The following is a 17,551-nucleotide window of genomic DNA, read 5'->3' as shown; positions in this document are numbered from 1 at the left end:
CACCTCAGCTCCTGCGTTGTCCAAATCAAACCTGAAACTCATTTATAGTGTATGTGCAACTGTCACTATTGCTAGGCACTGGAAGGGAGAACATCCATCTTTTAGAGCAGTGGTTCTCAACTCAAATGTCACTTTCCTGGGGCTGCCTTACACATTCTAGCAGCAATCCGCAAGCCACAGGCTGTCAGGACCGCGGCCGCAACAATCAGGGCCATCAGGCAGCCTCCGGTCCGGCATGTACTCTAGCATTACTCCCCGACCGCAAAGCAAGTTGCTTGAGTGTCTGCTCCTAGTGTGATCTGAATAAAGTTTTTCTCTTATTGCTCCTCCCCTCTTCCTGTTGCAGCCTGCGGACAGCCTTTCCACTCCCTCATCTTTTCTGAGGTTATTTTTGGGTAGCGACTTAATGACCAAAGACAAATGTGGGTCCTGAGGATACACGGGTTGAGAACCACTGTTTTAGAGAAATCCAGGCTAACATATGGAATTTTAAGTCCTAAGATTACACCTAAATCCCTTTCCTCAGATGTTGAGGTTAGGACTGTATCAAATATTCTACACACTATCCTTTGGATACCTTGCACTTACACAGTAAATGACATACATGCCCCCAACTGTCCTGGTTTGGCGGGACAGTCCCAATTTTGCTTTGCAGGGGCAGAGGAAGGGTGAGGCGAGAGAGGCACTCACCTCGGGTGCAGCTGCAGGGGGGCGCACAGCCGCCCGATCAGCAGCTGCAGCCTGGAGGACAAGTTGGGAGATCACCATCTCCCTCTAGTCGGCTCAATATTAGGGAGCACAAGGTCTGTCACTTCAGACCTCTACTTTACTACTCCCTAATCACTACGCACTGGCAAATGATGTGTTAAGGCAGGTGTGTGTTAGGGCAGTGTATGTGTATATGTGTATGGGCAGGTGTGTGTGTAAAGGCAGGTGTGTGCAAGGGCAGTGTATGTGAATATGTGTATGGGCAGGTGTGTGTAAAGGCAGTGTATGTGTATATGTGTGTGTAAGGGCAGCATGTATGGGTAGTCATGTGTAAGGGCAGTGTATGTGTATAATTATGTTTATGGCCAGGTGTGTGTAAAGGCAGTGTGTATGTATGTGTGTGTTTATGGGCAGGTGTGTGTAAGGGCTGTGTATGTGTATATGTGTGTTTATGGGCAGGTGTGTGTAAGGGCAGTGTATGTGTATATGTGTGTTTATTGGCAGGTGTTTGTAAAGGCAGTGTGTAAGGGTCCTGGGAGGGAGGCTTGCATTAGCTTTTTTTATATTTTAAAAAAAATCTCTGCTGCTGTGGACTACTCTTCCAATGGTGCTAAGCCAGCATTATGGTGGACACCTGGCTGGCTGAGAATCATGGAAATTGTAGTTCATAGCTAGCATCTGCAGCTTTACTGTTGACTGCACTTCCCATGACACTCAGTCAGCATCATAGAAGCAGTATGTCTGGCTGAGCCTAATGGGAATTGTAGTTAACATGATGTGACAGGTGTTAGTTATGAATTACAACTCCCATGATGACTAGTCATGGTGGACACCTGGCTGGCTGAGAATCATGGAAATTGTAGTTCACAGCTAACATCTGCAGCTTTATCTACTGTTTACTGCACTTCCCATGATGCTCAGCCAGCAACATGGAAGTTGTATGTCTGGCTGAGCCTCATGGGAATTAAATTCAATGTAAACGAAGCGTGTTTTAAGTGGCGATGCAAGCTTGGCATTGTAAAGTACAATTGCTTGTATTGGTGAGTTCCACGAGAGCGATCTAAAAAAAAAAGTGTCCCTCTTTCACATTTTGAAATGTTGGAAGGTATGCATTTGGCACAGATCTGACCATTTTTTCTCAGCCACTGGGTAATCCATTCAACAATATTGGAATCCAAACTCGAAGAGTGCTGTTTATTTTCATTATATGTGGGACATTGCCAACAGCCTTACTGAGATCTAGATAAGCAATGGCTTCTGCACCACCTTGATGTATTATTTTTGTCACCCATAAAAAAACCAATAAGATTAGTTTAGCATGGCGTCCGTGAAGTAAACCCATGTTGTTTTAGATCTTGAAATCCATTATTTTAGTTCAACACGTTTATCCTTTAACATAGTTTTTATTAATTCCCCACTATTGATGTAAGACTTACTGGCCTGTAGTTGCCAGACTCCTCTCTACTTTCTTTCTTGTGAATGGGCACAACATTTGTTAATTTCCAATATTCTGGGGCTACTCCTGTGAACAATGATTGGTATATAAAAGTCAGTAGAACATGTACATGTGTGAGGATGTACCTTTCCTAAGAGGCTGTTATGTGGACATGTCTAGGAAAGCTTCAAGCTGTTCTTTTAGCTTACAGAAGCAGTGCTTTGCCAAGATGTAAACATTATTAAATCAAGACATCAAATAGGCAATTCTGTGGGATTTAGTTCTCAAACCTTCACTCATAGAATGGTGTTGACATACTATGCATATCATTACGGCTAAATTGGATCACTAACTTTGAAGTCACAAGGCAGTGTGATTGATACATGAAGGCTATATACCACTAATTTCATGCAGAGATAAGGATAGTGAGTGAAAAAAGATGAAAGGCAGTTTTTAACAGCAACTTTTTATGTCTTGAAAAAATATTACTTGTTTGGTGTTTGCCTAAAATATTCAAACATAGACATTAAACATCCAAACTGATGTTAATCACCTTCAGGCCTCCATGCCTTAAGTAATGTTAAATGCTGCATGTTTATGAAATCTTGGTTGTAAAATGATGCATATAAGAGACCTGCTTGCTGCAGCCAAGTGAGAGACGGAGTGTGGTCTAGGTTTAGAATGTATTTACCAAACGGCCATCTCCTGCGCGGTCACATTGGGTCATGAACAGAACAGCAAAGGCTCCTGCGATGTGCACTAGAAGGTATGTTCTTGATGTGCAAAGTAGAGAGTACAGGCTCGGCGCCATAGTTTAAATTATTGGCAAATCAGATTCCTGTGCTGTGTATGACTCCCGGCCTGTTTTACTCCTTTGTATCTGCTGACCTGTTTGTGAATTATACCTGGCTATCCCTGACTACCGGCTCTGTGTACTGGCTTTGGCTATGTTTGACAACCCGCTTAGTGTACTGTACTCGGCATCGGGTGACTACCTGTCCTGTGTTCCTGACTCGGCTTTGTCTTGACTACCTGTCCTGTGCACCCTGTCTGGCATCCCAAGACTACCTGTCCCGTGTACCCACCTGAGGCATCTCTTATCTGCAGGTATTTGGCCTCCCAGCAGTTGCTTTGATACTCTACCAGTCTTTATTGGCCTCTACCTGAGCTTCCACACTTTTCCTTGGTCTTTCTGTCTTGAGACTCAATCCTTCATTAGTTTATCAGAGTGGATAACTTCTGTTGTGTGCTTCTTGGGTTCAGGCAGATTGTCACAAAAATTACCTGAGTCAAACACTCATCTTCCTCTTTTTCATAAGTTCACAACATTACTATAATTGAATAATCTATCTATCTAGACAATTTTAAAAAAAGTTGGATCATAAAAGCAAAAAAAAAATGAAAACAATCATGGCAAATAAGTTCATGAAATGTAAGAACTGTGTGAGATGCAATGATACAAATGTTTGCCATTTAATGAAGTAAAGCAGAGTTTATTTGGTGCTTATCACGAATGCTATATAACTGGTTACAGTCTTACAAGATATAAATTACAGTACGCAAAAGCCATTTACTGTTTAATTGGATGAAGTGCTTTCTCTTATGGAGGGACATTTCAGAAAATAATTGACATTGTATATTTTCATTTTAGTGCGGCAATAAAGTATTTATTTCGCAAAAAATACATACATTGCATGGAGAAAACGTTATTCATTCTGCTTATTTTTTGTAAGCACCTCACTATATTCCGGCAACATTAACATTAATTTGTCTGCTTATATAAATTCACCCTAAAGATAGACAGAGCTTCTTCTGTGGTATAATGCACGCTGTATAAGCGAAAGTCCTTCTGAAAGTTGAGGTATGAAGTATAGTGATAGGGCTATATAGAAATAGCAAGTTATAATATATTTAAATATTTAACTATTTGAAATTTTTAACTATTTAAATTTAGGAAATATGCGGCAATTATCCTTTACATTGGTGGAAAACCAAAATGTGCCAGGTTACAGACAGTTTTAATCAATGCATTATTAAAAAGCTGTAAGTAGTATAGGTTTCGGATCTATTTTTAATTATTTATCTTTATTATTTGTTATACATGAAGTAAAACATGATGTCCATTGATTGGCTCCTGCAATAGAAGAGAAATATGAAGTGTAAATCAAGACATCCAAAACATTTCACGTAATATTATATTATAAAAAACTTTATATACAATTTATGTTATCTGCATGCAGAATTGTACCGCTCACTATTCCTTTTTAACGTGAAAAAGAAAGAAACTTTCTAACTCAATCAACAACTACCCATAACATTTTGTGTACTATTCACATGTCGAATATAGAACTAAAATTGAATGAAAATTAGAAACACAACGTGTTATTTTGTAGCTTCCTAAAAGAAGATTTGTATTATATGAGAATTTACAGCATGTTTTGGGATTAAACCAAATATCTGACCCATGTGAAATAAGAAAAAAAAGAAAAAGACGAGTTGTGGGATCAAAAGTAGCAAGTTGCCATTTTTTAATATGGCAACATCCTTGCTCTACATTTACCAGTTTGCACCAGAACGAACCCTTGTAAATAGCCACCAGTGTACACTGTGTTTTTGTGGTAGCATGCATGTATCACTTGGGTTTATGGGCTGCATTATATTGAATGCGGTTAAAGGAATCTATTTTAGTAGCTTATGTTGCAGATAATTTATATCACCAATTATTACCTTGTGGTCAGATGTCAGTGTTGACGTTGACAGGGAAATTCCATCACATGGGGAACAATCCACTATTACCGATGGTTTTTTCAAGTCATCTAAATGATGAGATTCTGATGATGTTTTAAACAAGGTCTCTCTTTAACAAGAAAACAAAATGTATTTTAGTGCCTGGAATTCTCAAACAGTAGATACAATTTTGTTTATTAATATTTTTGTTGATTAATAGTAAGTTTTTGTTTTTTAAATTCTTCATATCCTATAAAGGGACACTACCTCGAAAAGAACAGTTTGCACCATTGTCTACTAACCAGTGATATGTGCTCTCTGCTTAAAAAAATGGAACCTGATCTTGTTTAGGAATTTGTTTCTGCAAATATACCACATTATATTATTTATGTAGAGAAGAAAGTTGGGACTTGCAACCCCTGTGATGCAAGAGGAACCCAAGTATTGCTCAAAAGTGAGATCCTCTGGTTCTTATTATTTTTGAGCTGATTGAAAAGCCATGGAAGTAAACTTTTTTGCCTGCTTCCCCTGTGACTCCCGCAAGAGCATTGATGAATGTGAAGGTGTCAGGGACTGCAAACTGTGCATGTAAACATAATGTACATTGTGACGTCACTAGCATTTACACCATATAAACAGTGATGGAGGTTACCGTAATTTTTTCCTGAGAGTTTTTTCTGGTGGTGGATAGTGCTGCTTTCCACTCATTTTTGGAGATGGATGGATTTTGAATCTTTTTTATTTTTTTTTATCCAGCTCCACTTATTAGTCTGCCTATCGTATTATTATTTCTTTGCAAATATCTCAGTGTTTATTTAACTATGCACACTCATAGTGTTTTATTTAACTAAACATGTGTTACACAATGCAAGTGCATAAAAACAAATAGCATTCCCAAGGTGGTCTCTTAAAAAAGAACATACAAAACTATTAAGACCGTAAACTACACAGTATCATTCAGTCTGTATTTCCCACAATGCAATTTAGCAACATGCTAAACTTTTCTATAATTTTCCTTTACAAAATAAAAATGAGACTCTTGGTGCCTAGTAAAGTTTTTTACGGATGTTATATGGCGAGACAGGAACCAGGAAGGTGCATGCATAACAAATCATTAAACAAGTTAGTAGACAACCTACTTACCCTTTATAAACCAGGAACCATCCCATTGCTGCCCAAGACACAAATAAAATTGCAACTAAAATTATGGATGCTACAGATCCCCTAGGAAGTCTTCCAGAATCTAAAATAAAATACATAACATGAATAACTGTATTGAAAAATATTTAACTGGGTAAGATTATTAAGTAAACACCACGTTATCAGTCAAATCACAGAAGCAAGAGCTCCGGACTCAACATGAAACTTATCTATTCACGGAAAAACTATCTGTAGTTTAGCCAAGTTAAATTTTGAACTTATGAAGAAGAGGAATTCTGCCATTTTGGTAGTTGAGTGGAGAACAGACGAGATGTTCCATTTCAGTCGGTTTGGTCCAGACAACTTAACACCAAGTTCTTAGCCTACTTACAGTGGTAACTTCAATTACAGACCTCGAGTAAGACAGCTCAACCAGAAACTCATCTATTCACAAAAAGTCTAGTTACAATTAACCGTAATCAAGTTAGGTTTGTGGATATAGACATGTTTTTTCATTTCAGCCAACCTGGTTCATTTGGTCTTTACAATTTTAGTTAACTGTCAGCTTGAAACAACTAGAGCCTTTGAGAGACCTTTTTTGTCACTGGAACAATATTTCCAGGGACAATAGAATGTTTGCTAACAATATTAGCGATGCCCTTTCAAAATTAATTTTGCATCATTTAAATACAATTAATGTTCGGTTATTAAGATAAATTAAGTATATAAATGTTGTTGTATTTTTGTCCGTTCAGTATGATACAACCTATTTTAATGTGCTATGTATGGTACTTCTAATTGAAGAGCTAAAACTTTTGACTTTAACAGTTAAGCATAAGTTTAACATCTAACATACGGTTTTTGTAGTCAGTTACAAATTTCAAATATTATAGATTTGTGGGATTTCCTCAAAGATTCACCTGTATATTATATGTAGGGCTGTTTAGGTGCTCCTTTCAGGTGGAACCCTGCCAGAGCTGGCCCTTCAAAATATGCAATTAAGTTGTCCGGGTGAACTGCTTCATTTGCTGTTTACTTATTGTTTACTGAATAGCCCCCAGTGACTTCCATTTGGTATGACCACTGCACTCTATTGATAGAGCAGAACACCTGCCTTGTTTTAAAACGATCAACGCATCTGTTATTTGAATGCAATCCTTAGCACTATCCTATATTACTTTCAGTAAAAGAAGTAGACATTTAATTGTCCCCTGGTGGGAGCACCAGCAGTTTTTTTAATTCTCCCTCTGCCTGGCACAATTAAGTTTAAGAGTGCTTCAATTAAACAAATGAGCATGCCAACATACTTTGACATGGCCATTGCTCTATGATTTGTATCTTTAAAACTTGTATTGCTTGGTGGTACATTGATTGATCACAAATATAGAAGTTTTCTATGTGTTTATAAAAAATAGACTTAATAGGCTAACATTTAAGTACAGGCTGATCTCTATGTGGTTTAAATACATTTTGCTTAAATGGAGCATTAAGAGGCATACATTCTTTAGGACACTCAGTATAAATGATTTTATACTTGACTAAAGTATTTCTCGAGGAGACATCTTAGTTGAAAGCAGAGAAGATATATAGTGGTTTGCTCTTGCACTATGAAGGGTTATTCATAGAGGGCATGTAACAACCGAGCATAGGAAATATTTAATTTTATGGGATCTTTGACATTTATCTGCACCAAAATTCTGTATGATTAACAGAGACTTTGGAAACTGTGAATCTGTAATAAGTACAGCAACTACCTTATTACTAGCAAGTAATAGAAGGTGAAAGCTATTACCTACGCATGTCCTGTTATCTTCTGCCAGCTCATATGGATCTGTACATAAACACTGGAAACTCCCCTGTGTGTTCTTGCATTTTGCAGAAGAATGGCATGGATTTTGATGATCCTCACATTCATCTATATCTAGATAACAGGATATATGATAAGCAAAAGTCATATTCTGCCAAATATTTAATTATAAATCACAATTTCAGTGCAGGTGATTAGCAGTTACATTTGTATAGTGATAAAATATCTACTTTTTCAGATTTTTTTATGATGTCTATTTTACATTAGCTCCAGTACATAATATACTGTACCAGTACTGTATATTGTTACAGAGTCACAGTATATGTATTGTAGCAGGGCAGTGGAAAATCATATCTATTGAAAAAGGATTACAAAGGCAGCTAACCTATGGCACTCACTTCCGTAAAAGCTAAATAACCGCTAAGACCAGGGTCCAATGCATAAAGAAATCGTTTCAGGAACTTGTTTTGGTTATGCAAACCTTGGAATGAAAGTTGTCATTAATACTTTGTCTACTACTAAGCACAACTCTAATGCATGCCAGTGCTTGTAATTCCTAAAGTGCAATGGAAACCTCCCCCTCAACATTTTTTAGACATATCACCACTGACATATGTATTATACTTAAATGCCTTAGTGAACTAGGGCAATTTTGCCCGTTATCTCCAGGATCTACCTCCAACCTCTCTACTGAGTGCCAGGATAAGGTTTGTATGCTGGTGCTGCATGACATTAGGTACAACATACAAGGAAAGCTGTGTTGGCTGGGAACAGACCTCTACAGTGTACATGAACATATTGTTGAGATTAGAGATCTTGCAACTAGCTCATTGAGTAGTGTCACACTGGGAAGACTGATTGCCCAATGGGGCAATCTGCTCTCCGTTTCTGAGGCATTGGTGTTGCTGCCAGATCAAGATCCCCAGACACTTGCACGCATGCAAGGAACCGTCATTTTGTTTACAGGCAGCAATGTATTCAGTTACTGCCTAAACCTTCAGTTTCTTCTGGGGCACACTTAATTGCCTCATTAGGCTATTTAAAAACCTGAAGCCTACTGCAAGGTGTTCAGTTGTTTGGTTACTCTGTCTGCAACTTGGAATTTGTCTGCTTCTAGCCCTGTTCTTGACAGCCTACCTGATCCCTCCTGATGGACTGAATAGTCCCTATCTGTTGTCAAATTTGTTTCTGCTGGGTGAACTGTTATTTTGGCTCCTGGCCAAGGCTTTGCCTCTGTGTGACCCTCTGGTGCAGTCCGCTTGGACTACAAATCCAGACCCTGGCTACTGATCTGGCATCGTCCATAACCACTCTTCTCTCTATTTTGCTGGCTTTTTGGTCTGTACGTGTTGAATCAGTTGTTGCATCCGGAGCGGACCCTGTATGTGGCACCCCAGTGCACACAAAAACTAATTAATGTTGGCAAGAATATTTCACAAATTTGTAAACTATATGTAAACTGGAAAAAAATTGCGATCTGAAAACACAAATTATTAACTTAAATAAATTAAATAAGTTTAAAAAAATAACATTTACTGAACAGATATAGTGCAGCATAACTCCTATCACTATGCACTGAGCCAAACCTTGACGGTACTGCAGCATAACCCCTATCACTATACACTAAGCCAGACATTGACCGTAGTGCAGCATAACATCTATCACTATACCATACCTCCCAACATTTCAAAATGTGAAAGAGGGACACTTTCGTTTTGTTTTTATCGCAATTGCACTTTACATTTTTAATCAGCACATTCATGCATATTAAAAATAACCAACACATTAAATTGAATTCCTATAAGGCTCAGCCAGACATACTACTTACATGATGCTGGGTGAGCAGTGCTGGCTTATACACAGTGGCGCCTGCCCGTGGTATGTGATATATATATATATATATATATATATACACTTTTTTTGACTATTAATTTCAAAACAAATTACATCAAAAACCAATTACATCACTTTTTTACATAGTCACCTTCCTTTGCGATGCAATTTTACCAACTTCGTACCAATGTTTTCATTCTGACCTGATGGGGGCTGGTTCTGTCTGTCAGTGGTCAATTTAAAGCTGTCAACCTCCATTGAAAGGGCGTAACTATATAAGAGGAAAGTTTCCTGAACAAGCTGTCACCAGCCCTGCTTTAACTACAACCCACAAAAGGCACCTAATAATGGGCATAAATTGGAGTCTCATGGAAGTGGCTGCATTAGGATCCCAACCTTACATTTCTGTATACTAAATAGACAGTTACAATTGTGTTAAAATAAGCAATATCTATGTATTAGAAACCCGCCTTGTGTGTGTACCATGGTTGTAGCCATTTTAACTTCTTGTTCTAAGGATCTGCATGATTATTCTTTATTAAGCTATCTTTCCTCTATTATTTAATTTCACTCATTTTAATAGTGCTAAGGAATCTGCTGCTGCATAAACAAATAAAATGTAATAATAATAATAATTATTATTATTATTTTTGTGTCACTGGTTATTGTTGATTGGCTCAGTTGGCCTAAGTTTGGCTGGAAACCGATTAGATATTCTACCTTAGCCACCTTATACTTCAGTTACAAGTGTCCTAAAGTAAAGGAGTAAGTTACTGATGAAAAAAAGGTAGTTTTTGTTAATTAATTTATTTACATTAAATGTTTCTGGTGACAATGCCTATTTAAACATGTTTCCAAAGAATTCATTACTTTTGTTATGTCTCTGATATGTACAAAAAACATTGCTTTCAACCTGGGACCTACCGGTAACTAAAGTATGCTGCAGTACTCTGATAAATTGTGCTATTTATTGTGCCATTACCAATCAGCATAAGGTCAACGCTCAATTTATGGACAACGTTTCAAGCCTTGTGGCCTTTTCTAAAGCTTTAGTAAGAATGTAATAAATCAAATTAATACATTTATTTAACATTTTTGAAAAACAGAGTGAATAAATACAAAACAATACTGCCTGAAAAGTGCAGATACAAGGATGTATTGAAAGCCTTGCAAGACTGACTGTGAATTGAATGGAGTGGTGTGCCCTTAAACTTTAAGGTTCATTGCATAATCTGTAGCTTTATGGACAGCACTGAACTTCACAGACTGTCACTTGAAAGGTCACCACACTAATGTAAATGGTAAACTTAATGTACAACACCTTAAAATAGAATTTGGGCCATCAAACAGACCTCCAATGCAACATATCACACAAAAGTATATATTTCTGGAATGCAGAACGCAGGGTATTTCACTAAGAGCTTTGAGCACTCTTTGTGCAGGTGCTTTTAAATGATAGTCACTGCCAATTTTTTTTTTTTTTTAACTACAATGTTATTTCATGTGTGATGACATTTAAAAAATATGTTCAGCTATATCGGTAAAGAACAACAGTACCCCACACCATACCCACCCAACAGTAATGAATGTATCAAGACAACTGGACGTTTTTGTTCAGTAAGTGTCACGCACAGCGTATAATAGGACCTGTAGTCAGGTAGAACAGCTTGTGCAAGCCCAATAGACAGATCACAAGAGTCCAGTACAGAATAGCCGATGAGCAAGCCAAGGTCAGGAAGCCGGAAGTCAGGATCGTTGCAGGATAAGCCGAGGTCAGGAAGCCAGAAGTCAGAATCGTCGTGAGGGAAGCCAGAGTCAAACGCCAGGAAAACAGGAACAGGAACAAGCCGGGTCGGTAACAGGAAATCACACGGGAACGCTTACTGAGGAGTAGACACTATACAAGATAGGTACGACCATCAGAAGGCAAGGCTGGAAGGTTTCTGAGGCTCTTAAATAGGCAGAGGACGTTTAGGCACCAATTAACGTTCTCCCGCCAAAAATTCTAAGGGATTGGCGAGAACGTAGATTTCTAAAAGGAGCGGTAGTACCGGCTGGCGCCACTAGGTGGCGTACAGAGGAACGCGTGCACGCGGCAGGTCCGGACCTGGCTCCAGTAGGTGGCGGTTGCCGTGTGGAGTTGCGGGGTCTGCCCCGTCCTCGCGGCGGCTGAGGCAACTGTGCCAAGACGGGGGGTCTCCCTCTTCTCCGCGGCGGTTGCGGCTGCTGCGGCAAGGCCGGGGGGTCTCCCTCTTCTCCGTGGCGGCTGCTGGTCCGAGGACCCGGAGGCACCGGCAGCCAGGTATGTGACAGTAAGGTTTTAGCATATGCTAAAAGCTGCAGCTTAAATTTCTGTTAATGCAAAATAATTATGTATAGTAACTTTAGTAACCCACCTTTCAGTAATACTGAATGTTGAATAAAGCACAATGATGCTTAGTGTCACTATGTATTCTCATATCTCATAATGATTCATTTCCTCTGAATTCACAGATAGCAGTTAATTTTAAAAGAATTGTAGTATTAAAACAATAATTAAGAACAAAGTATTAAATATAAGCCTTATAGTAGCAAATATTAAACATATATGTTATGCCCCTTAGTAGTGTGAATAAATACTCATAAGTAATAACAAAATGTGAGTCTCTAACTAAGCTCAACATACTGTAAATATAAATGAAAAAAACAATTAGGTACCCTATTCTTTTAGTGCATGTATTTAGGTTTTCAAATCTTGACCTAGTATGTAAGTAGTGGCCATAAATTTAATCCTAAACCAAAACAGTTTAGAAATATTGCACCTGCATCATATATATATATATATATATATATATATATATATAGTTACATCTTGGTGATATTGTGCATAGCTTATACTTTACCTAGGGGAACCTGTAGGTATTAAATATTGAGCTCTAACAACATATGTTAAACATATGTTTTTCTCAGGTACAAATCCTGTCTGATCCTCCATTTTTCAATGACAATTTTAAAAAATGTATATTATTTTAAATAGTAGCACCAATTTAGTTGTTTATTTGATATATATTTACAGAATTTAATAACTCTTTAATAACTGGTACCTTACATTCGTATTATATATCTGGTCTTATTGCTTTGTACTGTTACTATCTCCCTGTGTGCTTAGAACATTTTGGTATTATTCCATATAGTAGTTGTAGTAATAGCAGATTTGGGAGTTCAGCTCATTAATGAAAAGGAAGGAATCTTTCAGCGAATAACACCTGTCCATAAATTGATAGCAAAAAATCAATAGGTAAATATTGACTTGAAAAATACCTCATTGTGAGGTCGAAATCTGCCTGACGTTGGAACTCTTGAGTGCCTGGAGCCTTTATTTACCTACTGGATTTACTGGGGAACTGGCACTTCCTGGCACAGTTAATCACCTGGGTTCCCTTGGAGTGTGCTGATTATTCATTCTGGTTATTCAATAGACAGATGACAGGCACATGTAGCCCCACGGAGCCGGACTCAATTTCCACCACAATATTATAGATTTTTTTTTTTTAAAAAAAAGGTTCCCTCATAGTTAGGAAGGTGAAAGAAGTGCAGCTTTAAAAAAAAAGCACATGCAGCAGCATGGAGTAGGACTGGATTTCCCCAGTAGTGGGATTCAAATTTTTTAGTAACCACTTCCGAGCTTTCTTACTAAAAAAAAAAAAACCTCACACACCCACACACAGAATCAGGCAGTCTCACACATACAGAGACTCAGGCAGTCTCTCACACACACACAGACTCAGGCAGTCTCTCTCTCACACACAGAGTATTCTGGAACCCCAGGGTCAGATGCGTCTTTCCCATACGCTTCCTCTCCTTCTTGGGCTGTCCTTCTGAGCCGGTAGGCAGCCACTGCCGGCGATGGGCTGTTGCCAAAGACATGCACTTTTATTCTACACTCTATGACTTTGTCATCTATGTCGTCGTTCTGGTACCACAGGAACCTTAGGTAATTTCTGGTGTCTTCTCTTACAACAAAGCAGTGGAACATCTGTTGGATGTCTGCTGTAATGGCAATTGGCTCCTTGCGGAAGAGGATCAGCACTCCTAGTTTGTCAAGTCTAGTCCAGTGAGGAGGACATCGTTTAGAAAGACTCCCTGGTACTGAGCACTGGAATCAAACACTACCCGGATTTGACCAGGTTTCTGGGGATGGTAGACGCTGAATGAGGGAAGGTACCAGCATTCCTCGCCTTCATTCAGAGGAGGTGCTGGTTCTGCGTGACCACTAAGGAATATCTTCTGCATGAAGGCCACAAAATGATCCCTGGTCTCCAATTTTCCTTTAAGTCTAGAGATGGCATGCTCTCTGTTGTTTGGGAGGCGTCTTCTGGGCGAACAGAACGGTAACGGCGCCACCCAACTGTTTGATTCATCTTTGAAGAACTCCTTATCCATTATCTTCAGGAATTCTCTGTCTTCTATCAATAGTGCTTGCTTGTCATCATTCCCTGTCGTCTGGAACTCTGTACATCCTAGGTCATCAGTGTGTTTTTCTGACTGAAGAATGTGTCCTTGTGTTCTGATCGTATACCTTTGTTTCTCTTTGTTTCCAAGCTTCTCCTTGACATAAAAGTGATATGGACATGGTTTAAAGAGAGATATACGACCGTTCTCCAGTAGGTTTGTTCGTAGAGCTTTTACATTATCTGGTTTGCGTATCTTGTCGATACACACTTCGCCCACTATCACCCCCATCCTAGATCGAGTCTTTGTGCGCATGGAGCATTATGCTCCCCATTTCGTTGTTCACGGATTTTATGTGCTCTCATGATGTCTCTGCCAAGTAGCAGCAAGATCTGGGCGCTTCCATCTAGTGGTGGAATGCGATCAGCTATCGCCTGCAGATGGGGATGGTGGCACATCTGGTGTAGGGATTTCGCTTCTATCCTCCGCCATATGATTGCACTCGATGAGTGTGGGGAGAGGCATCCTTACTTTGCCGTCCACTGAACACATGGTGTAGCCATTTACTCTCCTCCCTGTTGATTCTATCTGCCCTGCGCACGTCCGGAGTGTATAAGGGGAGGTGTTATCTTGTATGTTGAAAAGGTCAAAGAATTCTGACCTGACCAACGATCGATTGCTTTGATCATCGATGATGGCATACATTCTTATGGCTCTTTCAGGTTGTCTGTCTGGGTGCACGGCTACAAGACATATCTTAGAACAAGATCTGCCATCACTGGATTCCCCACAGATCTCTGTGCATTTAGATGCTACAGATGGGGGGGGGTGCTTGGATCTCCTTCCTCCCGGCCCTGCTTTGTAACAAGGTTAGGGGCCTTGATTGTTTTAGGCTTAAATGTCTCTAAATGTAAAGCTGCTACGTGTCTGTCACTGCCACACTCTGTGCACTTTATAGCTTCTATACACTCTTTGAATAGGTGACTTGTAGAAGCACAGCATTTAAAACAAATCCCCAATTCTCGGAGTAGGGCCTTACGCTCCTCTATGGGCTTCATTCTGAACCCAATACACTTGCTAAGCGGATGTGGCTTTCTATGTTTGGGTTTTTTGGTTTCTTGTTTCCTTTGACCGACTGGTCTGAACTCATTTGGGTCATAGAGGATGCGTCCGTTCTGTGGACTGAGATGGGTGTTCTAGTGTTATTGTACCTGGCTGCTGGTCTTTCGTTCCTCGGGTTCCTTGCACTGGGTGTAGTATGTGTATCTAACATGAAGCTGGGGTCATTTTTTGACCGGGCTGCTTCGCGAATGAAACTCAAGAAGAATGAGAAAGGGGGGTAGGTGACTTGCTTCTCACGCTTATATTTTGAACCTTGTAAAGTCCATCTCTCTTGGAGGCTGTAGGGTAGCTTTTCCAAGATGGGTTTCACTCCACGAGCAGAATCTAGGACATTGAGCCCTTTTAGGGATTGCTCTGTCCTTGAAGACTCCAGCTCTTGCAGCAAGTCCCCAAGTTCTCGCAACTTTGAGTAGTCTTTGGTTGTAATTCTGGGAAAATTGTCGACTCTCTTGAAGATTGCGTCTTCGATAGCTTCAGGACTACCATAGCATTCTTCTAGTCTTTCCCATACTAAATCAAGACCCACTTTGGGGTGGTTCACATTTGCTGATCTAAGCCTCTTTGCATGTTCTGCAGATTCTTTCCCCAGCCATTTGGCTAGTAGACTGAGTTCTTTTCTTGCTGAGAAGCCCAGACTCTTGATAGCGTCTTTGAATGTGAATTTCCATATCCTGTAATTCTCCTGACGGTCGTCGAAGTTGGTAAGACCTGTCTGCACCATGTCACGCCGGATCATGTACTTGCCCATGTCTGTTAGGCCTGATACATCGATATGTTGGTCTTGTTCTGGTGTGGTTTCACGGATGGGCTTGTGTTCTCCCTTTCCTTGGCCTGGATGTTTGATGATCGCTGATCAGTGTGAGGAGCTGTTTCTCTATGCGTGGGCCTACCTGAGCTGTGAGTTTGTTCGTGTAGTGCGGCTGCTTCCAAGACTTCGGCTTGCGCTATGGCGGCGGCCGCATCCTCTTCCTTGCTTAGGGCTTCCAAGTTTGCATCTAACTTTGCCTTCCTACGTGCTATGGCAGCGTTGGTGGCTGCTGCGGCAGCCACCGCTGCCTGCTCCTCCTCTTCTATGCGGGCTCTCTCTGCCCTTATGGCCACCTCTTTCCAACCATATTCGGCCCTAGCACGCGTGGCCTCTGCGGCAGCTCTTGCCTTGGTGGCATTCGCGCTTGCACTAGACACATTAGATTTCACGGATTTGCTTGACCTGGAAGAATGCCTGGATGTGCTGGAGCTCTGTGATGCAGTTTCCAGGAGGAGCTCCTTTCTTTCACTTTGCGCCTCCATAATGGCGGTCTGCACAATGCTGTGCGTTCCATATCGATTGTTTTTTGCAGATCGCGTTCCCTCAGGCTATTAACTGTGTTGGTTCTTGTCAGATAGGTGAAATATGCTTGTGACAACGCTACATAATGTCTGTGACATGACTTGATTTGAGTTATGGCTCGCTTAATGTACTTTTCTTGTTCGCCAACATTTGTGGCATTACTCATTTCAATTTCGATTTCTTCCCATGCCTTTTCCAACTTAGCACGGTGCATCTCAATGTCAGCTTCATATTTTTCGCATGCCTTTTGTGTCAGTGTAACTGTTCGCTTAGGCCTTGCACCTTTCTGCATCTGTTGCAGTTGAGTCGCTGTTTCAGTGTCTGACCTGTCACTCTTATGTGTTGTGTCTGGTGAGGGTCTGAGTTCTTCCATGCTGCAGGTGTATGTAGGCCTTTAGCCAGTTCATGTGGTGTGCGGTCTGTAACCTGTGTCAGCAGTTGGTGCCGTTCGGTGTCCTGCAGCAGTCAGCGTAGAGGTATCTGTACTAACAGGTATCCGTAGCTCTGATCCCTGTCTTGGCTGATGTCCAGTGGCGTGGCCCTTGGTAGCCTTAGCCGTGGGAACATGCACAGGGGTAAGTATAACTGTTGCTCCTCACTTTGTAGCTGGGCAGAAGGTTAACCGAGGCAAGACACAAGAGTGATAATTCTGTGAGTAATGTACTGAGCTGGGTTGCAGCGCTGGTGCTTTTATACTGAAGCTGTGGAAACCTGGAGCTTTCTGTGCTGCTCCCAAAGCACATGGTATCCATTTTTACTATTCTGGAACCCCAGGATATGAATGTCAAATGCCAGGAAATGAATAAGGTCAGATAGCTTAACTCGTCCCCTATAAAAGCACACAAAGTCTTCTGTATTTTCTTAGCTTTATTAGGAAAGTCACAGAAATAAAGCCACTTGTTGGTTGTATAGTGTTGGAAAAGTGCTTCTCTCGAAGAAGGTGCTTTGGTATGGGTGGAAGTGCTTCTGCAAGGGGAAGGTAAAAACGGATTTCCTTGCAAGGGAGTAGATAATCAGA

Source organism: Sceloporus occidentalis, unplaced genomic scaffold (genome assembly GCF_023333645.1).
Source record: "Sceloporus occidentalis isolate IW3139 unplaced genomic scaffold, rSceOcc1.0.p SCAF_197, whole genome shotgun sequence".
Classification (NCBI taxonomy): Eukaryota; Metazoa; Chordata; class Lepidosauria; order Squamata; family Phrynosomatidae; genus Sceloporus; species Sceloporus occidentalis.
The sequence above is the reverse complement of the archived record's forward strand: the minus strand, read 5'-3'. Positions refer to the sequence as shown.